The sequence below is a fragment of the Alligator mississippiensis genome, chromosome 10 (assembly GCF_030867095.1).
Source record: "Alligator mississippiensis isolate rAllMis1 chromosome 10, rAllMis1, whole genome shotgun sequence".
Lineage (NCBI taxonomy): Eukaryota > Metazoa > Chordata > Crocodylia > Alligatoridae > Alligator > Alligator mississippiensis.
Genome location: NC_081833.1, coordinates 68,986,418 through 69,013,264, shown reverse-complemented (window position 1 = coordinate 69,013,264; position 26,847 = coordinate 68,986,418). Strand labels below are relative to the sequence as shown.

Here is a 26,847-nt window from a genome sequence, read left to right as displayed (position 1 = left end):
TCTTATCCCATAAGCCATCCCACACTTAGGAAGAAATGCACTGCTCTTTTTGCAGCTCGAGCTCATGTGTAGCACGAGGCATGGTTTCCCAAAGGACTATTCAACCCTATATTAGGGTTAATGAAACTTCCTTCCCATTTAGGCAATGGGAGTGTTACCATTTACGTCCAATGAGAACAGAGTTCATAGGATCATAGGATACCAAAGCTGGAAGGGGCCTCATTAGGCTTCCTAGGCCAGCCCCCCTGGCTAAACCACCACATCCAGCAGATTTAGGCTACTGCTGGATGCTTTGAAAACGTCTTACTTGCTATGTCCAGAAGTGTGGGGATAAAATGCAAGGCTGAGAGGCAGGGGATCTGAACTCTGTTCTTTTACTCGTTCACAGATGCACTGAATGGCTCTGTGCATGCCATCCTACCTTACTAGTCGGTGGTTGAGTGGAGAGCTAGAGAAATACAGTGACCCTACGTAGATGAGGGTAGAGGGCAAGAGTTGGGCCATGGGTTGCTCTAAGTATGGTGAGGACATAAGGAGGGAAGACTTAAGCAGGGGGCACCCAGTACAAGCCTGATCTTAGAGAAGTGTTCAGCACTGCAGTTCCTACTGAAATTTAAGGGAGCTGCAGGCATTCCAGGACTTCTAAAGTTCAGATTCTTCTCGGCCTATTTGTACGCGTCCTGTAGGGAACGTTACCAAACTGCATCACAAGAAAGCATGCAATGGCGATATTATGCTGTGAGAAGAAAAATATAAATCAATCAGAAAGATTTCCCAGTAACATTTTTAGAAAGGGTGCTTTTCATTTGTACATATCACTTCTTCAGCAACTGGAAAGAATAAATGAAGTTATTTAACTAGAAGTGAAACGCCAGGCATATTTTCAAATCAAGGCAATGCAAGTTTATTTTTTAAAAAAATTCCTCAAGTACTTCTAGAGGAGATAAAGATCATGTCCAGATCAAACAGAAGATAAACCTTACAAAACACTGAACCTCTAACCTGGTGGACACCAGACAGATCTTTTAAAAGAAATGACTGGCTATGATTAGAAGCCCATTCAATAGACTCTGATAAATTCATGAGGTTTTAATTAGAAACGTTTCTAGCTTAAGATAGCCTAGCCAATGTAAAGGCGAGGAAAGGCCAGCTGCTTCGTTATGCTACCTTCTATTTTATTCCTTTCCCTTCCACTTCAGTCCACAAAGCCATTGTTAAAAACTAGGTCTTGGTAGATTGTGCATTTTGAGGAGAAGTCACAAAAGCTTGGCACTATAATGTTGCTCAGCACACCGATAGACTGATAGGAAAACCATGGATATAGGAACCCATCCTATATGAAAATGTGTAAAAATCAGAAGATGGCATCAAACAATGACATGATCCCAGCAACATTTGTTGGAGTTGGATCTCAATTACAAGTCAGAACCAAACTACAGGTCTGTGGTTTGTTGTGTTGTGGTTTTTTTTCACACGGACACCTGACGATGGCTTTGCAGAGCTGAAACTGAGCTCAGTTTTGGCCATGTTTGATAGTGAAGGACCTACTATACCATAGGACATTTGATTTGTATGACTATTAACTAGTGCATACCCTCTGGCATTTTCATATACACACAGCTAAATAGGCTTCTTTTGGAATAGATGCATATGTAATACTCACTTGTGTGGAGTCATGCAATACTAGATATACAAAGTAAAGGTAACAATGTGTGCACAGAAACACACAGAGATTTGATTGTTGCCAATCAAGTCTTAAAGACTGAAGTACCATATCCAACTTCTGTAAAGGCAGAAATGTTCCTTTTTAGCTAGAAGTTAGGTAAACTAGGTTTTAGCGACAAGTATAATTTCTCTGGAGGAACTCCGATCTTTCTAGGTGCAGAGTAGCCTTGTGCAGAAGAATCTAGTCTGGGATTCAGGAAAAAAAGGGTTCAGTTGTTGGATTTGCCATTGACCTGCTGAATAACTTGAGTCAAACCACTTCCTTTCCTGTGCCTCAGTTTTCCCATTAGTAAAATATGGACACTGAACTCTCTGGAAGCGTACTTTGTAGCCTAAATATGAAAAGCATTTTGTAAAAGTTGAGGTACTACTGTAGTCTCCTAGACTAGGGACAGAAGTTACACATAATCTGGTATAAGTGATCAAAAGCCAATTCAAATCTGTAACACAACAGGAGTTCAGTGCACACAAACTACTTCCAAAATGACCAAAACTGGTTTAAGGTAAACCTAGATGGATGTAGTATCAGACTAACTGATTTAGGTGAAATCAGTTTATTGAACTTCTGTCCCAGATTCAAGTTAACTCACAGTCCCCCAGCATCCCAGAATACTTTGCACCTCTTCTACAACCCCCACCCTCAACGGGGTGGGTGGGCTAGCCCTGGCCCAAGCAGGGAGGTGTGCTCTAGTGTCCCCAGCTTCTGCCTTGGGTCACTGTAGGCAGGTGGCTGCATTTCTGGAATCAAAAGTGAAGTCTGTTCACTTACTTATATGTTCAACCTATGCAGCTTAGACTAACCTGCAAAGATTGAATTGGTTCGATTATGGGCTTTTTGACTGTCTGTGCTTAGCCCTTCAAAGGAGCAGTAGAAATTGCTGTTCTCTGGCATTCCTGGAAATGTGATTACATCAGGGGCTCCCAATTACAAAGTACAAGAGGTGGGGTGGGATTCTTATTCACAACTCAAGCTGGATGTAGTCCTCAGACCACGGCATCATCTTCAGACACCAGGCTACAGCTAGCTCAAGCATGACCTTGCAGATTCAGGCCTGTATCCTGAATCTTTACCAGTTTCTTTACCTTGTATTTAATATCATGGCAAGATGGGGTTGGCCTTCTTGGAGTTTGTTCTTTCTGTAATGCTGCTTTGTTTTCTCTTCATGCATCTTCTTTGCCAAGAGTCTTCCTGAAGGTCTCTTCTTGAAGGTTCCCTTCACAGCAAAGTTTCTACACACAGGAAAAAACCCTCCACTTGCACCCAACAGTAGTCCCTTGAACCAAATACTGTATGTCCAGATCTCATTGAGAGAATTTTAGGCACCTCTATAACACTGTCACCTGCTTAACCCTCTGGGCAAAAAACATGCGAGTATTTCCTCTATCTCACCTCCCAGTAGAAAAGAGGATTATTGTCCAGGTAGTTATGTAAGGACCAGTCTATTCTGTGGTGGGGTGGTCACTTCTGTTCTGCAAGGATTTGTCAAGTTTAAAGCAGTGTTATTTAAATTCACAAAAGCCCAAGGCAATAGTTGCCATTTCCTTCTCAATATCTAGAAACATATCAAGCACATGGGGACGTTTACTCATTCTTGTTGAATATGCATGTTGCTCCAGTTGCTGGGTATAACTGATGAACTGCACAGGCAGAGGTACCAACAGAAAGACATCAAATTCGGGGCCAGAAAATTCAGCTCCAAGCTCTCAAAGCCTGGAGTTGCAATATTTTCTTAGGGCTTAATACAAAGCCCACCTAAGTCAGTGCTAGCTGTTGGAGGTATTGGGAGGCTATGACCATGGGTTGACAGGGCTCAAGTAGCTATAGCATCAGCTTTGCACTGGATAGACTACAATATGATTCACTTTTACCCTGTGGCTTTTCAGCACAGCTTTTTAGCTGTGGCTTTTCAGCACACGCCGTGCTGTAGGCCAGGAGTCACCGCATCTTGCGACAGCATAGCAGAGGTAGCTTTAAACTAGCTGCCCTGGCTATGTAAGCATTTGAACTGAGCTGTGGCTACACTGATAGCTAGCTTAAAACCCACGTAGGTACTTCTCCATGAGTTGCTGTGGCTCTTTCGACTGTAGTATAGATAGACCCTTTTTAATGTGAGATCTCATTATTGGCTACTGATTTTGTACTGCTAAGAATGCTACGCTTTCTGGGTGAGATGGAAAGGGTAGCTCCCCTCCTTGCTGGAAAAGTCAATCACATGAATTGTGTATTTGTATGCAAAAAAAAAAAAAAAAAGAAATCCTCTCCAAATTTCCATGCTTCCCCTTTTGCTATTATGACAAGATTTTCTCCTGAAACTGAGCAATAAATGTTTCATAAACATTTCCCTCCGTCTGCAAGTGGACCTTGAAAATTGATTATTTTTTGTTTGTTTCTTTTAGTCTCCAAATGTTTCTGCCATTATAAGGCAGCCAGTTATTTTGCTAGGAAGGAATGTGAAGAATTAGAGAAGTTGAAAGCGATTAAGGCTCTGTACTCGTAGACCGAACCGCTCACACAGCCTGGCAAGCAGCCTGGTCAGACTGAGCATTGTAAGACACCCTGAAGCCTTGAAAACAGTCATCTTCTAACCCCATGGGGTGGTTTTTGCATTATCACAGAAGAAATGATACAACAGCAGCTATTTTCTTCGTATTGAAAGGCCTCAGTGGTTAATATTTATTCTGAGGACATGTTTATTTTTGGATACTTTTATTGTTTCTAGGAAGGCCACAAAAAGTTCAGTGTTATGGAGAAATGGTTACTTTTGTGTTCATGGTTTAAAAAAAAGAAGGGGGGGCAAATAATCCAGCCACAGTCCTTTTATTTAAAGAGACAATGCATTTTCCACACATGCACATCCAACACTTTGCAGGCAGGATAATAAAAATACTGGTTGGGCTTTGTCTAAATAGAAACAGATTTAACCCTGGTGTTCTGACTTGAAGAGTGGGGGCTGGAAAGTTTTCAATATAGTTTAACTTTGTTTTATGCTCACTCGACCTTTTTCAGGGCTTTCTGAGTGTATATAAAATGATGCAAATATGAACAAATAATCGTGGCCTTTTTTCTAGGCAGCTATTGATGATTTTACGTAAGGAATTGATTCTTCCTGTGCAGGCCTTGCATCATAAACAGAGCTGGACAAAATGCAGTGGTTTTGTATAAAACCTCCTAGTTTTGTGGGGTGCTAGATGATATAGTGCTTTAGTTACTGATGCAGAGGTGAAAAACATCAGGATTTCTAACCCTGGAGATCGGAGAGAGATTCAATATCTTGCTACACATTCTTCCAATAGTGGCATAATCTGTACCTGGGGGCAATATTTCCTATTGCTTTATGTGGGTTTAGGATTGAACCCTACATTATCCAAAAAACCTTAACGTGGTTCTCCACCAGGGGAAAAACCTATGATAAAAGATGTGGCCTGAAGATCTGAAGGGAAAAGATGGGCTGCAGTATTTGTATATCAGGAAATTACCCATTACTCACAAGTTGCTCCGTTTCCTTATAAAGAAGGGTCACCCCCACACTGTGGAGCATGGAGAGTAAAAGAATATTAATGGCATTTGTAACCTGCCATAGCTAGCCATTTCACAAAGAGAAATTTTTATTCAAGGTTTATACAAATAATAAATAATAAATAAAATCCTCTATCTGGCTGGTGTAGGTACATTTACAGTTGGAAATATTTGCAGTAGAACAAATGCCAACACGGTCATCTCTTCACATGCTACCAAGGCTGATCCAGCCCTAGGATGCGAGGGAAAGAGGAATATCCAGATGCCATCCCTGGTTCCGCTACAAATTTCCTCTGTGGTTTGAGATGAGCTGCTTGATCATTAGCTACATCAGTTCCTCGTCTGTAAAAGAGGGATAACAATAGCATTTCTCTACCTCGCAGGAGAGCTGAGAGGATAAATGCAATAGTCTGTGGAACAGTCAGATGCTATGATAGTTGTACAGGCACTTTAGATGAGTATTATAGCAGCCTCTGCCGAAACGTATGTCCACTTTGAACACTTCTGCATAGCTGGGGTGCCAAAATGAGCAGGTCTGACTTAGATCCTTATCACCCAGGAACGCAACCGCCAGCCCAAACGCCCCTCCAGTGTTCATTTGGCTTATTAAAATCTCCCAACAAGTTTCAGCAATGTTATCTGCTAAATTGTGTGAGGTTTTTTGATCATTAAGTGGATTGAGCTTCAAAGAGCTAAATGAAAATGAGCAATAAATATCAGTGTTACTCAGGTCAGAGAGAGCAAAATGACAAGGAGTCCGAAAGACCTTCTGGCGACGGTAGAGCAAACAAATATGAAATACCTGCACTAAATCTTCCTGTTTGTTCTGATAATGTCTCTCTACCCTTTCAAGGTATTTTTAAAAGCAAATTAAAATGGAAAAGCTGGGCCAGCGCAATGGTCTGATCAGTCGGAGAGGAAGCCAAGAACCCTGGTGGCCTAACCCTGGTGGTTACACTAGGATGCTGTGATGGTGACTATTGACTGCACTTGTCCTGGGCTGTTACTCCGCTGCAAAAGTGGGGATGATGACAGTAGGTATCTGCTGGATGGAGTTGCCAGAATAGTTAAATCTACTTATTTTAGATACATTTTAGAAAGATGGCTCCTGCCTCATGGTTTTTGCACCCACCATTGTCTCACAGTTGCCAGCCAGAGTGCTTGCATCACTGGTTACATGCCAGCAGGAGCATATGAATTTCTGCGACCCATTACAATTTCTTTCTTACAATTTCTGTGACCCATACCTGTTATCTGCATTGCCATTCTCTTAGAAAAAAATTACGCAGGTGCAAATTTTGACCAAGGAAGTTGTGTCCTCCAAAAGGGAGCACAAACATCTGCCACTAACTAATAGTAAGCCCAGGCTCAGTTTCTTTGGGAGCATTTTAAGGATGCTTTCCCCTCTGGCCTTCAGTCAAAAATATGAACCAGTGACACTGCAATTTATATCTACCTGCCTCTTACTCTCCCTAGTCCTTTTCTCATAACATATAATTATGATAGGGCATCCAGTGTAAATGCCTACTTTCTCCTTTACCGCCTGTCTCTCCTCCAGCTGCATATTGTTACAATGAAATCTCACAGTCCTTCTTTATGACATGCCAAGAGGACAGCCTGCATAGTCAGATCTCTGTGAATCTGTGATGTCCTTGCACACTTCAGCAGGCCAGTGGCAAATCCATCAGCCTCCTATCATATTCCCAAAGGCCGGGCTTCTGGCCTAGTCAAAAGAAGGGGATGTTTTGTCCCTTACACTGACATCTTCTCTTCCTCTAGGAAAGCAAATATATTCTCTCACTTTCAAGCTTGATACTGTTATAAGTAATATTAAAAATTAACCGTATGCATTCTTCAGCCTATTTTGCAATTCCTTTGCTTTGGGCCCTTCTTTAGTGATGACTAGACCAGGCAGAGCTGGAAACAGAGCCGTGACAAGTTGGAAAGACTCAGACAAGAGTGGGGAAGGAGGCAGGATGATATTTACTCTTCCTTCCTTTTAAAAGACATGAAAAAGTCTATGCCTTTTAGCCACTCTTTCATCCCCCCACATCCCGTGCCCCAAAGGTAGTTGTCATTTCCTATTTGTTCAAAGGCTGCCTGCTGCTTTGAAGGAACGTGAGAGGGGTTCCAGGTATTCTCCTGAGAGACGAGAGCAGGAGGAAACCTTGTGATTAAAGAGCTATTGGGGGAAAGTTTAACCTTTAACAGTTCCCAACCTGGGCTACATGTTCAGCATTCATGTGCTATAGAGATAAGGGGAGAATGGATTAGAAATCCATACTATTATTAGCCACAAACCTATTTCATAAGCACAAGGAAACACATACATACATTATCCCTGGGAAAATCCCAAGCCAGAACCAAAATAGCTTGGAGGAGCAGAAGCAGGCAAACAGGGGATTGAAACAACCTACGCTGGATTTATCCCCACCCTTTTTAGGGCATGTCTATGCGAGACGCTAAATGCGCAGTAGACTAATTCTACTGTGCATTAACGTCTCACGACAGAAGCCGTCCTATTGCACTAATGCGCAGTAGAATTAGCCTACTGCACTTTAGCATCACTAAAAAGGCATGCGCTGGTGCTACTGTGCAATAGTGCTGGTTACTGCACATTGAGTTAGTACTTGTTATTACAGGTACTAAACTTAATGTGCAGTAACTATGGTGGATTAATGCATGTGTAGGCATGCTCTCTGTGATGCATCTAAACTCTAGCCCTTTCCAGCGGGATTATATGCTAGGTATATCTGGGGGGGTTCAAAGCACCTGCCCAGCTGCTGTATACACAAAATACACTCTAATATTCTGCTGTCTATGATGACATATTAATACACAATGATATTACTGTGAAAGAATGCATATGAAATCAGCAATGAGTTTTCACAAATCAGCTGTAGAAACATACTGAAAGCCAGTTGGAACTAGTTTTAAACAGGGCAATTGTAGACTTAAAAAAAAAAATCTGCTGTTTATACCTGCTAAAAACCTCTACTGCAAACAGGATGTAGAAGTACTTTTCACTTCTACATTAATTTACATGCCAGTGACTTGGCCATTTTAAATGCATGCCTGCACAGCAGACAAACTCTTCTATTTTGCAAAGCAGAAGCTCAGGTAGAGCACCAAAATATTAGAGGTTTGATCTTGGAGTGCTCTCTCCTCATAGGTTCAGCTCATGAGTTTCAAGGACACTCTGAGCATCATGGTCCTTTTATAGGGTCAGGTAGTGAGTTGCACAAAGATACTGAACTCAGGTGGCTGAGCTAGGAGAAAAGGCAGATGATTTCATTCTCACTCTAAACTATAAGGTGAAATCCTGACTGATTCCAAGTACTGTGCTGAGAAAGATGGGCTCCAGAACGAAGATCTGAAAGGAGAATTTTTTTTTTTTTAATGCAAGCAAAAATTCTTCTATGGAGCTTTTTATTGTCTGTACATTGGTAAAGTGCTATGAATAATTTTTCCCAGGTGTTTAAACAGGTGGCATCTTCGAGGGAAGCAAAGTTTCTTTCATGTTCCCTATAATTCGTGCTGTCTTAAGCCTTCATCATCAATGTCGTGGGTGAACATTGTGAGTGCTCTAAATGTCTTTCCCATGAATATGTTTGGTACCAGGTTTCACTATTGGAATATAAGTATTATAGTTTACTTATTTACAGGGAAGGAAATAACATGCTGGCTCTATTTGCTACTCCTCTATTTATTGTCTCTTCTTCTGTGCAGTATAAAAATGTTAGTCATCTTCAACAACCCTTGTAAGTGAGCATGCCAAATATATTCTCCAATTCCACATAGATGAGCTGCTGATATTGCACATAATTTGGCTGGAGGAGATCAGAAGTGGCAGATCTAAATGACAAGGAACAAATCTTTGGCCAAAAAATACAAAAATCTATGGATGACTTTTGGAACATAGGAGACTGGACATGCAGGAATGTGTCGTGCAGGTTCATGTGCTCATCTAGCCCCTACTTCACATCCACCATGGATTCAAAGAGATGGCATATGAAACAGAGAGGATAGAGAAGCTTCTACTCAACATCAGATACCTTGGGCACGTTCAGAAGAGCGTGCACATGGATTTGCCCAGGGTGGCAGTGGTGGTAATCTGGGCATGCAGAGCCTGCCTGGCAGAGGGAATTTGGCTCTGAGCAGCCAGGCTCTGGTTTCTGGTGGGACATGCTGCAGCCATGTGCACCGCCCTGTTTTTTTTCCCCACAGTTTCTTTAGATACCTGGATTTTCCAGTATCTAATTTTGCTGCTGCACTGCAAGTATGCAGCACAGCGAACAGATCCATGTGCACCACTTGTGTTTTGCAGCACCTCAAAAGGCTTTGAGGCACTGCAAACTAGATATTTCCACTTATGTGGATGCAACCCTTAAGAGCGATATCCATTGAGATTTTTTGCGTGCATCAGAGCATTGTTACAAGTCATTTAGGCCAACCATTTCAAATGTGACAATTTAATACCAATTCCTAATTCCATGCTTAGAGACATACGAGTGGTAGCTAAATTTCTAATCAAAGCTGTTTTTCCCCCACTGCAAGTATGCAAATTGGGTCACTGCCAGAGAATAACTATAGTGTTTGGCAACCATGTTTGAAAGTGTGAATGTATCTCTCTGAGTTTTTTTTGTTTCTTCATCTATATACATGATTAATGTCTTCCTATCTGAGAGGGTTGTGGTCTACAAATGAATTCATTCATATTTCTAAAGCACTCTGAGCTGGAAGGTACATGTAATTGCCCAAGTAGCTCCTTCTACGAAAGACAACAGTTGGAAAAGGAAATTTGTGTAAGGTTCCCTGTTGAAAGCCATCAAATCCATACTGTAGTGGATGTAATATCCCTTCATCAGCAAACCAGGAGAATAGGCATGGTTTCTAGTCCCAAGTTTTCTAGCCATCCCTCTCCCCACTCCCCCCAACACAAATACACTCTCGAATCTGCTAAGAAAATTTCCACATGGCTTGAGTGTTTCCAACACTCACCGATGTCTACCCACTCTGTAGTCCTTCCTTCTGTCACACAGAGGACATCCCCACAATGGATGGTGCTACAGAGAGAGTTGGTCTTCCTCAGACTCTACCTACATGGAACAAGGAGAAACTAAGCATTGGTTTCAGGCTAGAAAATTCAACTGATTCATCCTAGACTTCAGGATGGCAAAATCTCTAGTCCTCAGAAGGAAAACAATGCCATATGAAAGCATCACCTCAATCTCCAAGTGCACGTGCTAGATCACACCCAAGATAGCAGCAGTTGGGGGCAGGGGAGTCCTTTGTTTAATTTAGAACGAAAAAAAAATCATTATCTGGTCTTGAGCATCTAAGTTCAAAGAAAATTGCTGAATAACCATTTTTGAGAAAAAGAAGTCTGAGATGGGGGAGTTTTCTTCATCCTCTTTCTCCTTTTTTCCAGCCATATTAATTTGCCAGTTTATTGCATCACTGCATGTTTATACCACAGCATTTCTGCAGCACCTGTCAGGATCTAATAATTCTACAGTATCTCTTATACCCTGATTTTTCAAGCCACAATACAGGGAAATTGTCTCCAAGAAAAACTCATGCCTACTTCCCAAGGCTCTGGGACCTCTTGGGAAGGAAGGGATGGTGTCAGAAGCACTTCTAAACATGTCCACTGTTTCATCCAGGGTCAAGCGTCACGTTGCTATTCATTTACAGTTTCACAGAAGTTTAGAGCTGGAAGGGACCTCGTGAGATCATCGGGTCCAGCCCCCTGCTCTGGGCTGGAAAGGCTGCTGGGCTCAAATAACCCCAGCAAGATGAGGGTCCAGTCTCCTTTTGAAGATCTCCAGGCTAGGTGCCTGCACCACCCCTGCTGGGAGTCTATTGCAGAGTCTGATCACACGAACCGTGAAGCAGTTTTTCTTTCTATCCGGTCTGAAACTTGCTCAGTTTCCCGACCAAAGATTTTTCATTTGATTTTTGAAACCATATTTGGCCTACATGAAATGAGGCTCCCAGTGAACTTTTATCTCCCTTGCCAAAGGCCTTGCTGCAGTTGGACCTACTTCCTGGCATCCTCAAAAAAGAGGTCAAGGATTGAAGAGACCTGAAGGCTGAGGTGATTTAGCTGAAGCTTGTTAGCTTGATTTAGTGTGGGGAAGCCAGTGCTAATAGTACCCTATTCTCTGGTCCATTTTGCAGATAGAAGAGCCACCAGCTCTACGTGTCTCAGTTGACAAATATGTGCCAATATGAAAAGCACATATATTACTTGGATAAAACTCTAGGATTTCTACTGGAATCTCAAATCCTGATGTATATCAATTATTGCTCATAGAAAGCCAGTCTGAATGGCCTGCTATTTATTTTGTTGCTACCTATTTCACATGCCACCTGCTAACAAGATTGATTAAATAGCAGAATTCCCTAAGCTGCAGCTCTGTGGATATCTTCATATATTATGACAGCTAAGACTCCAAATGCTTCTTTGCTATTCTTCCTGTGCCCCTACTCAGCAAAAAGAAAGGAAATGTTTTAAAAAATGCATTAACTCTGTGTCAGCTAAGGGTTGCTTGTGCATGTCTTATTATCCATCCAGAGAGGTATTTGGGCAGGGGGTGGTGTTTAAAAAAAGTGGCATGTATGTCTTTGGTTAAGCAGATCATGCTTCTGTATTTAGCTTTTGATAGTCACCAAGACAGAAAGAAGTCTTTTTTTTTTTCCTCCTTACTTTTAAATGAATTTTATGTCAAGATAGTTCAAGCTGTCAAAGTGGTTTATAATAAGTTGTACTGTGGTGGTTAAATGATGTAATATCCCTTCAGAGAACAGCAAACGCGTACCTGGTAGTTACATCAAGCTAGATCAGATAACATGAGATCACAAAGTAACCGAATTGGTCTTTCTAGTTCCTTTGATGTGAATCAGTTTACCCACATGTTATTAAAACTAAAGCAACGGGGAGATGCATTTTTATAGTAGCTAACACTGAAGGAGAGACAGCTAGAGAATCTGAGTGGCAACTACACACAGCAGAAAGGACGGGCCAGTTTTGAGGGACTTGCCATAGACAATAGCCTTGGTTAAACTATGAATAGACATCATCTATGTGTCACCATAAAAAAAAATGATGGGGGCACAAAACCCAAGCAAACAGATGTCCATGCCCCTTGTTGTACCCCAAATGCCCCAAAATAGTGGTGCAACAATTCCTAGAAATAGTTCATGCTGCCTTTTCATCGTGGATATCTGTTTGGTTATGGCATAAGAGCATGGGCAGCCGGGGCTGACCATGGTCTCCAGCTGTCCTGGGCAGGGCTTGATCCCATGGGATAAGGGCCTCAGGTTCCTGAACCCAACCCAGGGGCACCCTGGGGAACCCTATATATTCCCTGGTCAGCAGTTGCAGACTTATGCCCCAGAAATTCCCCCGCAAGGCACATGTTTCACATTGGAGAGCAAGGGAAGCCCATGCATTCTCTGCTCCATGCTTGCAGACCCGTGGCCCAGCAATGCCCCTGCAGGTATACATCTGCAAGTGAAGACCCCGGGGTGCTCCCAGATTGGGGACAGGCACCTGGAGCAGCAGGGGTCTAATCCTGGGGGACAATAGCTCTGAATGACATCTGTCTCCGTCAATCATTTGGATCAGCTATGCTGGGATACATTCTGGCACAGCTGATCCCACTACCCAAATTACATCTGTTTTGTAGCCTTTTTAGTGTTGGTGTCCTTTCTGGTGTTTTGCTGGCTTGAGGCATGGAGTGAACAGAGGTCTGCTTGTCAAAGGGTCCTGGGAGCTCATAGTGCCTCTGACACTGATTTCCCTGAATAGCCTGGAGCATTTCACTTTCTCTGTCTGTGCATCTCTTTCCTCGCATATAAAATGTGGGGATTATAGGAACATCAAGCTAGACTTGATTCTTAAAGAGTTAAGTACGGTGACGTGTTTTGAATACGTAAAGCTAGTTCTGTGCTAAATAAAGGCGTGCAGACAAGAACATATTTGTTTCATAAAGAATTCCCAGATTTTGATATTTCTTTTCAGTTAGGAACTAACCCACTACATTTCCATTGTCTCTGTAAGAAACAAAAAAAGTCTGTTTCAATTTTTGCTTTTTTTTTTTTTTTAATCCAAAATTTAAAAGAAAATATTGGGACATGATTTCAAAACTAAAGCAAGCAAAATTGTTTTAAACTTTAGGGTGTCCTCAGAAATACTTCTCCAGTTATAACAGAGATTACATTTCATTTAAATTGACTCCGTTTTGCTGAGTCCTTCAACTTCTATGGAGCTTTTTTCCAAACAGCTCTCGTGGTAAGGGGTGATGGTGGTTGTGGTGATGGTGGTGTTAAATATAATGGGAGATAAAACCAGTAAGGCCAGTAAAAGCGTTAAGTGTAGCCGCTGCATAGCTGTGGTCACGTACTCTGAGCAGAAAATAGCAGGCAGTATTGCAGTAATGCAAAACCCCCGGGAATCAGTCTCTAAAACCCACAGCTCTGGGCGGGTGTGTCTAACCCAATGCAGGAGAAGTGATAAAATAATGGTAGCAAAACCTAATAGATTTCCAAGGAGACTGAGCAGGAGCCACTGTAGCAGTGAGGCATAGAAAGCAAAAGTAAACGAGGCCTCATTTAATTATCTTTTTCACACTGCATTAATCACCACAAACATAGCATTATGCCTATTTTTACATCAGTGTTAGAGGTTAATACAAATGTAATTTCCTGCATTGTCTATCATTAGCAACTGCTAGATCAAGGGCTCCAAGAGCAAAATAACAAGGCTAGGGTGCTCCCTTGGCTTATTTTTCACCAAGCCCTGCTTTCCCTTTTGACCTCTGCATTTAAGTTTCCCTATCAAATCATCTGATTTCCGATGACTGTTCTCATTCTTCCCCTTCCCCCACAATCCACCCTTGCATGTGCTGTTTCCATGACCTCTGGAGCCTCAGCAGCCTCAATCCCTGTGCGGGGTTACACAGTCAGTCATTTCCTCCTCCTCCCTCCTCCTCCTCTTCTTCCTCCTAAGGCTTTCATGACTCTTTGCTCTCTAATGTGTCTTTTAACTTCTCCAATTGCCTGGCCAGCATCTGTCCCAGTGGCAGTATCCTGCACCTCTTCTGCTCTCCAAGTTCCTTCGGAGATCTGTCTCTAGTCTGCTTCATAGGATTTTCCCAGATCTTCACCTACTGTCTCTACACCTGAAATCAGCTTTTCTTCCAAGTCCCCAACTCTTGGTTCTGGGACTCCCTTCCTCTCCCTTTCTTTCTAGCAGCTCATTCGGTCAGATAATGTTCATAGAAACATTACTGAACCTGATCTTACTGTCAGATAACGTTCAGACAGTGGAGAAAAACCCTTGCCTTTGTTCGAAGAGTCCTCCATTTTTCCTCACCGATTTCCCTTACTCCAGCATCCTCCCAAGGCACCAGGTAGATAGTTTTGGTGCTCTGTGCATTTGTGTACACAAGATGCTATGTCACCAGAGCAGTCACATAGCGTCTAAAAAAACCCATGCACCTCCAAGGTGGCGCAGTACCAAACGTGCAGTCCTGGGCACGTGTAGATGTGCCCTATGTTTAGTCCCTTTCTCTTTCCCTCCCTGCATCCAGGATGACTACAGTAATTCAAAAACCAGTTTATCCCTGTCCTTTCTAGTTCTCTGGCTGTGACCATTGTCCACAGCAACACTATCCCTTACCTCAGCTATTCCCACTTCCTCCTATCTAGCCTTCTTCCTGTTTTTCACTTTGCTCCCTTTTCACGTCTGTGGAAATTACTTCTTTGGGACACATCTGCCTAATTCCTTTCACTAGCTTTTGCTTGAGCTTCACAACCTCTAACTTATGGCTCATTAAGACCCTGCTCAAGTCTTTGAGTTTGCTTGTGCTTATGCATCTGGCTCGATTTGTTTTTCTCTCCCCTCCTTCAGCCTACTCCTCCACATCTTATGTTCCTGTTTCATGCTCTGTGTCTTGATTATTGAAATGATTTAAGTTGTAGGTCATTTCAGCGTTCATGACAAATCATGACTTGACCAGGGTTTGACTCTTGGGGTGGGGAGTCTGCAAAAATAATTGGCCTGGGTCAGGGCTGTGCTCTACCAGTACCATAGGGCTGGGGCCAGTGGTGGTGGGAGCCAGAAGGACCCACCACCACCACCGCCTAGGCTGCCTAGGGTGGGCTGGGGGCTGTGCGCCTTGGTGCATGGGCTCTGGGCGGTTGCGATGGGGGGGGACCCATGTTGCGGGGGGAAGGGGAAGAACTATGAATTGATGAATCTGACAACTGGCCCACAGGGGGCTCTCATCTCTCAAATGGGGGCTCACCCCCTGTGCTCCCCCATAATTTGGACCCTAGACTTGGCAGACCCAAACTGAAATCCTCTATTAAGCCTCTGAGCAAGAGCATCAGAGCCATATCCAATGAATTTTGACGTGAATGAAGTTTTACCTGAACACAAGAGGGCCACTGGTAGGACTGAGTGAAAAGCTAACATCTCAGCATGTGCGTCTACATGAGACTTTTACTGCGGAGTTGCCTTTTTCTGCAGTATTTTTTCATGCATAGCAATGCATGTGTAGATGTTGACCTGGCTGGCTGGGGCATGAGGGTGCTTCAGTTGGGGGCTGCCTGCTGGCTAGCCCTGAATGGGAGTAGCCCCGTGCCCCAGCCAGCCCCTCCGCAGCACATTCAGCCAAGTCGGAGCAACTCTGGGCTGATGCCCTGGGCCCCCTACCAGCCAGGGCTGCTCTGCCCCAGCTCAACATGTTGCAGTCCCAGGCTCACCTGTAAATGCAACGTGTAAACCGATAGCTAATAATTCAGTGAATGGCAACAAATACTTCAAGTCAACTTTACGTTGCGGTGGGTAGGGGAACTGGATTCCTTCCTGACCCATAAGGGCAATAAATACACATTCTGATGCACGACCTTAGTTCCCTTTATCATTACCTCTGCTTGCATAGCCGCTGTTGACAAAAGTGCCAGGCTCTTTATTAAAATGATGTATAGCAATTGATTTGATCTTCTGTAATAGAAGATACCAAAGACTGACTCAACTACATAACATTCACCTGCCTTTTTTGTTCCTAAAGGATTTGACTTTTTCTTACATTGAGTGTTCTCCTTGTCTCATTTTATGGGACACATTTAAAAAGAGGGGTCGATCAGCTGTTCTATCCCAGGTGGAATAACCCTAATCTTTGCCGCTTCTTGTATTAAATCCTGCCATGTTTCTCACCCTTTTTTTGCCATCCACCTCAGGTCTTTCCAGTTTCTACCGTTTCTATATTGGCTTGGAGTTAGGGTAGGGTTTCAGGCAAAGATCCAATGGTTCACTGCATTTTTTTTAATGTAAGTGAAGTAAAAAGAAATGAGACTGCAATCCAAACCTTCAGGATTTCCAGGGTCTTCAGCAAATCAAATTCATCTTCAGTTTGCAACACAGATTCCTATGGAACAAAGAAGGAATATATCTTTGCACGTTACCAACCCCCTTGATTGTGATCAGTCTTTATAACCCATAGCTCTAATTGAACGATGGACAATCGACTGCATCTGTTTCTACTTTACTAATTCAATCTGCCTAGGAAAACTACCCTTGCAGGAACTTTAAAGATGAAAAATAGCACCAATTATATTCTCTAATACAATTGATCTTTAAGCACCTGTGTGTACATTTCTGATTCTTCTGTAAACTCCCAGTGCAAACACCATACGAAGGGGTTTTATGGGAGTCTGAAAGCTTTATTTCCAAGGATAATAGCTACAGACTCCACAGGTTCAGCAGAGAAGGTAAAGCCTGGTACAAAGCTAAATACAGAACCATACTTTATCTTGCATTTTAACAGTACATGTATGTACAGATCTGAATTTTTGCTCATTCCTCCAAGTCAAACTTAGTTGCATGCTCATTTCGGGTTCAGAAAGGTTGGCATGAGGCACCATATATAGTCTTTGGTCCAATTACAACCAAAAGCAAAAGTCTCTTTCCACCGCCCCCACCCAACTGCAACCAAAGGGGAAGTAACTGAGAGCTCACACAAGAATAGATTGTGTTCATGTGTTTTTTTTCTGGATGTAATGTGAAAGGCAGCAGATTTTTAAAGTAACAACAGGAAATAATTTTTCATGTAATGGACCTCTGGAACCCATTGCTTCAAGATGAGACAAAGACCTGAGCAGGGTCCAGAAAAGGTTGCCTTTGAATGCTTGGATTAAAGGTACTAAAATGGTAAGGATTAAAATAAGAGTCTGAGAAAGATATAGAAATATCCATTTATATCTATAGAAACAGGGTTTCCATATTCTTCCTCCAGCTTCATACCATACCCCAATCTCTAGCTAAAGGAGGTTAAGAAGAAACACCATTTATGGGTAGTCTGAGGTGTAACAATGTAGCCAGGCACCTAGGTCCTCCTGTACCTAGGGACAGTGGCAACTTCTGATTGCCTCCGTGCTCTGGTGCAATTGTGTGGCTGCAGTAGCAGCCTTTTTTTTCTACCCCTCTCCGCCCCCCACCCTCCACATCACTGGAGCAGCTGCCCTATCCATCCCACCCTGGTTATGCCACTGAGTAATTTATTACACAAATGCAGTGCTATCAGGATCATTCACTTTCCTTTGAAGGAGCTGAATAACAGTAACTGGTGGAGACACAAAACTGCACTAGTTATGACCAATGGCAAAGTCATTTCAAGGAAGCATTTAGGCTTTGGCATAGTTGGGTACAGCAGCCTCATCTGTAGCTTGCCCAGGGTTAGAAAAATACCAAAATGCATTTGATTTGCTAAAAACAATGCAGCCACACCCTGACCATCTGAATCATTAATACACATGCACTCAAGCATATATACGCTCTTTCACATGCACAGCTCTTGGCTGGGGAGATATCCCCTGTACACTCACTCCCAAGTTAGGAGGAGAATTAATTTATTAAAATAAAATATGGCTTGTGAAGTGCACCGGGAATGATATAAATAAATATAAAAACCCATTTTAGAAACATGTTCTTTTAATACTAATTGGATGCAAAAAATCTTATCACATTAGTAACCTTCATACCTTTATAATAAGTCTTTTATTGTATTAGCCAGCTTGGTTTTCACTAATATGATACGAAAGACTTGCTAATATATTAGGAAAGTCACCAACACTATTAATTTACTAGATAAATTACTTCTCTATCTTCGAACTTTAAATGAAATGGAATTCACTAATCCTAATTGGTTTGCCTTCTACCGGAATTATTTCCCATTAGTTCAGCATGTTTTCTTTTTTCATACTTGAACAGAGGAGACTTCTTAAACTCAAAGCCTTGGGGTACAGTATATAGGTTTATTAATTATCAGGTATTCATTCAAGGGGGTTAATTAAGCAATAACTTTCCATTGACTGGAACATACAAAGAAATAAAAGGCTTGGCTTGACCTGCTGATTAAAGCTTTAAGACCATTGTGTCATCATTTTGTTCCATTTGGTTGTGAAGAAATAAAAGATTTTTGAAGCATTTAGCATAATTGGCTAAGAACAGTGACACCCCACTACTGTATACAGGACGCTGCTCATTTGTTGATTTTTTTATTTTTTTATTTTTTGTCCTTTTTCTCCATCTTTTCCTGACTGGGAGGGTTATGACCTTTTCTGTTGGATTTGGTCATTGCTACAATTATCCATGTCCTTTGTCTTTGTCACCTGAAGACTTAGACAACTGCAATGCAGTAAAGGAGCTCGTTCTGAAATCCACTGGGAAACTGGAGCCGATGCAGAATGCAGCAGCCTGCTTAGTAAGCAGGGTAGCTTGCTGCGAGCACATGACACCCATGCTCCACGGCCTGTACTTGGCTGCTTATTGGCTTCCAGGTGGAGTTTATGGTGTTGGCTTTCACATTTGGGCCTAATCCAAATCTCTTGGAATCAATGGAAAGATTTCCCCTCTACTTCAGCAGGCTTGGGACCAGGCCCAGAAAGCTCTAAAAAGCTTGTCTACCTGAAAGGCACCTCTCTTCCCAAGGGATGTTGGCAATGAGCAGCAGCATGTCAGCTGCAATGTCTTTACAAAAGAGAGGACTGCTTCTGTGGGCACTGCTTTGAACTTCAGAGCTTGCTCTCTGCCCTCATTTAGTCTGCAGGCACCTGAATCTGTCAGCTTTTAGGGCGTATTGGTGAAACCGTACACAGGGGACCTTTGGTGCCACAGAACTGGCATGGCAAGTAAGGCTGGGAACAGGGTTTGCCTGGGGTGCTTGTTTTCTTCCTTGAGTCCCATCGTGGTAGCCACCTCCCATATTAATTATAGCAGCTTTTGGAGGTGCTTGGAATTGCGCTGGGAAATGGCACGTGTTGTGCCCAGCTCCCAGCTGATCCAGACGTTGAGGATGCAGGTCCGTTTTTATACTGCCCGCACCCTGAATTGCTGTGCCAGCCTTCTGGCACGGCCAGGTCTGCTTTATTCAGGCTCCAGAGTCTGTGTGGAAAAGAAGTTAGTGGTTGGGTCTGTCTGGTAGAGGTATATTATGCACTAGGCAAAGCTGTCTGGAACTGCTGCCTAAAATTATCCTTGCCTCACTGAGTCAGCGCATCCTGAAGCCTTAGCACATCGCTGCCCGAGGGAAGCACAGCTCAGTTTGCACCACACCCAGAAGGAGTGGCCTGAGGGACCGATGAACCAAGTCATTGCACATAAAAAGAGGGTGGGGGTGGCGGCGCAGCAAGCTGGGAAGAGGGTAATGATAATAGAGTGAAAGGTAAGTTTTATTTTTAAGCAAGCCTTCACATGCTTGCTTCTTTTTATTGCTCTGATCACTGAGGTCTACATCAGTTTGTCATGCAGACTTCAGATCAGAAGTCCCCTCTTGTATTTCTGTAGTAGACGCTGCCGCTGAGCCTCTCTCTGTGGTGGTCAACATACCCTCTATGCCATGTCAGAAGCTCTGGAAGTCAGGCAAACCAATGCACTTCCCTATGAAAGTACTCAGCTGTGCCCATGACATGTTTTTTTGTTTGTTTGTTTTTTAATATATCTAACCAGCTCTTCAGCTTCCCAGCATCACCTCAGCCAGAGGGAATCCTGTGGCCAAAGGAAAATAGTTCAAATCATCAAAGACAACCTGTGGGATTGTCTTGAGTGCTTGTTATCATATATGTATGCACATGTGTAGGTACACCTATCTACCCTCTGCGCCAGACGACTTGCTTTGGCTTGCTTGCCAGCCTGAGACACAAAGCAGGAGATCCAGCTTAATTTGGCACCTGCAAGGTAATGAAGACCATGCAAAATTCTGAATGGGAGCATGTCTTAGGCTAGAGCTATATGGAGTTATCCAAGGGTGATTATTACATTGGGTCATTAGCATTTCCCCTGACAAAAGACATGAACACTAGAATTGCAAGAGTGAATAATTTGGGGGGAAAGGGTTTGCTCTCTGCAATTTGTTTTTCCTTTTTTGGTTTGTGGGATGCCTACCAGCTGCTCACAACTGGCTTGCCTTCCTCCCTTGTGGGAGGGGTTCGTCTCTCATAGCAGGGCTACGCACTCCTTTACTTCCTCTTTAAGCTCTGCAAGGAGCACATGGCTTGGTGCTGAGTTCTTAACTGGAATATATAAGTCATTCAGAGCGTATGCACTGCCCTCCTTCCAGCAGGTGCTGACTGGCTCATTTAATTGCTTCTGTGTTGGGACTCCAGGAGCTGTGTCCCTTTGCTAGGTTAGGCATTGTCCTACTCCCATCCTCTACACGACATAACCATGCGCATTATATTTATTGCTCTGTAATTTTTGGAATAATTATCACATATAATATAATTGTGCGTGCGAATAGTTCTCCCCCTTGCTAAGGGTGGGGCTGCATCCTTGTCAGGCTCATTTATTAGTTGCCTTAGTGCCAGGAGAAATGTTTGGGAACTCTTGTTCCTGTAAGTGAATCGGGTAGCTAGCCCAGGCTATCTGAAATGTGCCCGAGGTAGAGAAAAAAGCAGGCACACATGCTTGAAATTTGGTAGGTGCAAGAATCAAGCCTGCAAGTTTGTACTAGCACAACTGGAGCAAGCTCAGATTGAAATTCAAGCAACCATTTATGCAGCATTTTTTATTTTTTGCAGTATTCACGCAGGTATTTAGGGCGAGTGCCTTCATTAATTCGTTCACTTGCCTTCACCTCTGAACGATAACCTGTGACACGTAACCAGGCTGCTGTGCCTATCATCTCTTTCTTGGATTTGCAGAAATGTTCTTAAGGGCAGGTACAATTCTCTGATGAGGTCCTTGACCCTGATGTGGAGGCATGAGGGGGGCCTTTAAGGAGATGGAAATTGTCTGTACAGAATGCATGTGGAGGTTGTAAGATCAGAGCAGGTGATGCCATGCTTCACCTCTCACAGTCTTCCCCGGGTGTGTCGGGGGTGTGGCTAAGCATGGGAAAGGAGGCAGAACAATGCAAGGACATTTCTATGCATGTAGAGAAACCCCATTGGCTACTCTACTAATTTCAGAGATCACATTGTGCCAGGAGCAGCGCATCTTCTGCTTAAACCTACCTTTGCTCTTCCCCTCTGCTCCTCTGCAAGTTGGAGACAGAATTCCCACCTTCCTTATTTTCAAGTAGGCTTTTTTGTACATCTCATTAATAAAACTGACTCTAATCTATCACTCAGCCTCTCTGATATTTTTCTCATTAGCAAAAGAGATCTGCATTCAGAGAAGTGGAACCTCTCTTGATAACTTCTCCCTCCTGTGAAGCTAGAACAATGCCCTTTGTGAATTCTCACTTTAATGCCTAATCCCGAGTGTACTTTTGTAAGTACGTGTTGGCAAGTCTCAGCTAGAGATGAGCTTTTCTCATCTGCCATCAGTTAGCTGCACTGTGTCTCAGATGTAAGCAGCACCGGTGAAAGCCACCAGTGTACAGAGGACAGTAAAATGACTGGAGCAATTAAAAAAACCCCAAACTCATGGCTGAGACCCAGAACTATTGATGGAAAGGAGGAGATTACAGTTTATATAGATAACAGTCGGATTCTGGCTCTGGCGGGGAGGGGGGGAACAGCAGAACAACATGATTAGTGAAGCTAGGCAACTTTGAAAAAAGCCAGAGTGGCTAAAGCTGAACAATTAAAAAATGGAAATGCTATGCATCTGTGCATTCCTCTTTTAGCAATATGCTCAAAACTGGAGATCAATAACATATGTATCAAGAGCTCTAACCACTCCTGAATGAGTGTCAGTATGCTCAGTTGGAGAAAAGAGGCTTTGGCTTTAGCCCATACACATAAAGAGTCATGTGTTATGGGAAGTCTTGTTCAAGGGAAAGCCAGCCATAAATCACTGACTACCAATGCCAAGAGGGGCCTGACAAACCCTCTCGTCCTCAAGAGCACAGAGATTACTTTCAGTTTCAAATACGTGATTTGCAAATCAAATATAGAGAAAGACTTGGTGGTTGGTGACACTGTCCAGAACGTTGGACAAAAGCACAGTGGGGCACAGCCCGGAGCTAAGCATTACATTTATCAAAGATCAAGGACAACGGTCCATCCCAAGCATATGTGGCTCATCAGGTTAGTAGGCTTTTTACAGCAGGTCATTTTCTGTATCTAGGAGCATGGGAAACAGAAGACCTTTTGCATCACCTAGGCTGATTCCCCATTGCAATGACCAGGTACCCATTTACAGTTGGATCAAATAGAGGTGTCCTTCAGTATAACTATGAAACAAGGCTCAGACTCATGCTTCTGGATCTTTAGAGACACAGCCTAACTACTCAAGCACTGATCCCCTTTGTACGCATGAATTTAATAACAAAAAAATTAAGTTGTATGAAATGTGGACGGCAATTGCCAGATTAAGAGCTCAAGGTGAAAACCTGCGGCTCTTCCGAAGGTTGTTAGCACTAAATAGCCAACACGACATGTTCTCGGCCCCTTCAACACTCCAGACGGGCGCTCTCAGTTCTAGGTGAGATTTCATTTTGAGACACTAGAATGGTGATCCCCGAGGTGTTATAGAAAAATAGGTTTAAAAGGTAGGTGAAAGTCAATGAAGGATTTAACCTTTTTTTAAAGGAATGGCTTGAGACATTAACCGCATAGTCATGGCTTGTTGTACATGGGGAATGTACAGGCCAAGCTAAGAAAAAAGCTTTCTCATGAAGGCATAGACAATATTGACCTTCTAGAAATGTAGGCATGGATATAGCGCTTTTTTCCAGTCAGCATAAATTCCTGTTTATTCTACACACCATTCTCATCTCCATCAGAGATTTTTGCAAGAAGATGCTACCACTAAGCAGGTGATTGTTTCTGTCAAAATTATGTATTTCTAGATGTGGCATCCTCACCATAGTAAAGTCGAACAATGGACTGAGGTTCGAGGCCTGAGTTAAGGAATTTGTACTGAAGTTTTGGTTTGTAGTCACTAGTTGTTATTCCTAGTCTAGCAGGCTGATGAAAAATGGTGCTCAAAAAAAACTATTGGGGGGGGAAAATATGGATGTCAGACTGGTTTGTACTTGACAGTGTTAAATTCTCCAATAGCACCAATGAAAGATCATCTATCACTTGCAGGCATTTTGTTTAGCAGAAAACTGAGAATTCGAATGCCTATAATGAAAGAAAAATTGGGCTTTTCAGATATGTGGAGAGACTGATAAAACTAAGCAAAGATAATGCATCTATGCATGATTTGGGGTTTTGGGAGCGGCCACAATTTCACAAACATGGTACAGCTCCTGTTTAGGATGGAAAGGAAGGCTGTGGATAGCCTAGAGAGGGTCCAGAGGACTTGTATGGTTAAGGGTTTGCAGGCCAAGTCCTATGAGGAAAGACTAGGGGCCCTGGATCTCTTCGGCCTCCGAGAAAGAAGGCTGAGAGGGGATCTTGTGGCCACCTACAAATTCATTGGCGGGGGGGCACCGTTGACTCCAGCGCTCTTTCCTGCCCAGGGCAGGGGGTCAGACTCAATCTGATGAGGTCCCTTCCGACCCTAACATCTATGAATCCATTAAACTGATGGTTGCAATTAGCAGTGGTATCACAAGAAGTTGCCTTGCTGTCCTATGAAGTGTGTAACCCCAAACTGCATAGGGGTGCAAAAATAAATGCTACCACCTCGAGTTCCAGAAAGGAGGGAAATGAGGGGCCTCGAGTTAGTCATTTGTCCCAGGAGGTCTCAGTTAGGCAGCAACCACAATAGGTTATGACAAGCAAAGCCCGGGCTTTAGCACTGCTAGAAGAAGCCAACTTCACCATGTTTCGACAACAGTAGCAGATAGTTCGAAGGAGGCTTATCCTCCCAGTGACAGTGCAAGGTACTACAGGGATTAACTGAACACTCCTAGTAAATTTAGGTTGGTTAAGTATTTGGAATCAAGCTCAATACATGTCATTCGTTGGTGAGCATTTTGGCTGGAAAAAGGAAGACGCGTGATCAGGAAGCGTATATTTTAAGAGGTTTAGCTTTCTAAACGCAAGGAGCCTGAGAGAAGGGCACTGCAGAAGCAGATGTTCTGTTAAGCAGAGGCAGTTGGAGCTGCCTCGCTGAATAAAGATGATCTTCTTCCAAGTATCTTGGGCACAGATTACTGAACACCACACCCAGGAGGAGGGAGGAGGTGGAGGAAGCAAATGAGAGGCAAAGAAAGTCTGTTCAAAGCCTCTGAATGACCAAAAATCCCTGCACTCACTGCTTCTGCAGTGGAGTCTCTGGCTGCCTCCTCGGCAATTTTTCCAACAGCTGTATGTTAGGAAGGAGAAGAGAGGCATCATCTGAATCCTAGAGCCTCCAGAGTCCCCCTGTACAGTCTTAGTAGGAGGTGGGAGAGAGACTGGTGACCCTGGCTGAGCTCCATTTTATCCCTTTCCCATACAGTGCAATCCTTCCTGCACCTCCTTTCTGCATTATTAACCAGCGACTGCCCTGTTTTCCTCCCTCTTGTATTTTTTAATTTATATCAGTCTCAACTCAAACTTCTAGGCCCACAAATACATCACAGCTATATTTTTCTATCAAGCTTCAATCTGGATCAGCCTTCCGTTTCCCCTGCCCTGAGGAAGACCTGAGATCTGCGCATCCAATTTGGCATCGGAGGTTAGAAGGTGGTTTATATAACTGGGATTTTTAACAACCTGTTGAAAGCTTTAGGATTTTGCTTCTCTTCAAATAAAAGATGCCAGCAGAACAATACGGTCTCCTGGTCACACTGGCAGGAAAACTCTTGGCATCCTTGCCATACCAGCTAGAGATTGGAAATCTGCCCCTGTGAAATTGTAACATCCCAGGCCTTTGGGATTTTTTCCACTGACTTCAATAGCTTTGGAGCGCTCCCGACATACAATAGGGTAGAGATCTCGTTCCTTATGGGAACACGGAGTGAAATGATTTTGCTCAGCATACACCTGCGTTAGAGGGAAACCCAGCAGAGCATGTCCCTGTTGGTTTGTCCACATAGCCGTCTCCTTCCAAAATGGGCATGGCCCAATGTATACACTTGCCGTGTGGAGCTTTTAGCCGAAAGGTCTATGCATTGTGCAACAAAAATGCCCCACTTCTGTTCCCATTGCCTGGACTATTTACAGTTCCTTCCTCCTCCCTACCCCACATCCACCTGGGAGTACACAGGAGGTGGAGGGATTTCCCTTCCATGGTGTCTCGATGACCTCTCCTCATTTGCACAGGGGAACTGTGGTCTCTCTGTTGCATTTTCAGGCTCACCGTTCCCATGCCTTAGAGGAGCAATAACTAGATAATGGAAAAGAGACAGGGGAGGGCAGCTGGAGCCCACCATCACTTATTCTGGAGGTCTGTTTCCAGGCGAAAATCAGATTTACATAGGAAGAATTCAGCTGAAATGTTATGTAGCTGAGTGCGGGGTTTCGTTTCGAACAAGATCTAACACCTGGATTCCACCGCGGTTGGGAGAAACCTGCTGTTTAACTCTGGGCACAGTCAGTGAAGGCCAAGATTTCAACTCCAGTAATTAGCAGCAGACATCAGGACTTCTGCGTGCCAGCCAGGAAAAGGGCCCATGCTCTAAAACATCTGCCCCCACCTCCCCACTCGGAGGAGAAAAATATGAGCACCGGGAATTAAAGTGACAGCACCCGCGATCTGGCATATGTCACTGCCTCGGAGGCTGATTTAACAGGGCAGCAGGTAGAAAAGACAAATATTCGCTAGAGAAGCTGGAAAAATGGAGGGGAGGCAGAATGAGATAAAACCTATTACAGAGAGTGTTTTACAGTGCAATACCCTGGGGGCTGGGAGGGAAGGAGAAAGCTCACCATAAATGGAAAACGGTTCAAGCTGTAATTAATTTACAATGCCCAAGGTTTTTTTTTACCACATTCATGCCGTGTTTCTATGGATTTTGAGGCCAGGATAAAAGTGCAGCAAACCTCAGGTGTTTGGTATCTAAATACACAATAGATACACGCATGATAATAGATCAATATTGGGGGATTGGGTGGAAGAGGTTGGATATTTTCAGAGTTAAGCTACAGGACAAGGGGGAAGGGTCTGAAGGGTCAGCTTGAGAAAGGCAGCTTGGGCGGTAGCAACATCTGATTTCCTGGAAATGAACAGCAGGATGGAGAGTTTTGCTGGAAGTAGGAAGGCCAAGAAA

The 26,847-nt window shown here is 43.3% G+C and overlaps 1 long non-coding RNA gene across 1 annotated transcript in view; it reads right to left on the bottom strand.

Annotated features, from left to right (window-relative positions):
* Window positions 1-4,527: 4,527 nt before the first annotated feature.
* Window positions 4,528-26,847, bottom strand: part of LOC109283354 (uncharacterized) — a 33,228-nt gene continuing 10,908 nt past the window's right edge. The window contains exons 2-4 of the long non-coding RNA XR_002090480.2: window positions 16,624-16,683; window positions 10,244-10,341; window positions 4,528-5,584 (exon numbers count right to left, since the gene is read on the bottom strand). This is a non-coding gene — a long non-coding RNA (uncharacterized LOC109283354). The remainder of the gene's footprint in view (window positions 5,585-10,243; window positions 10,342-16,623; window positions 16,684-26,847) is intronic.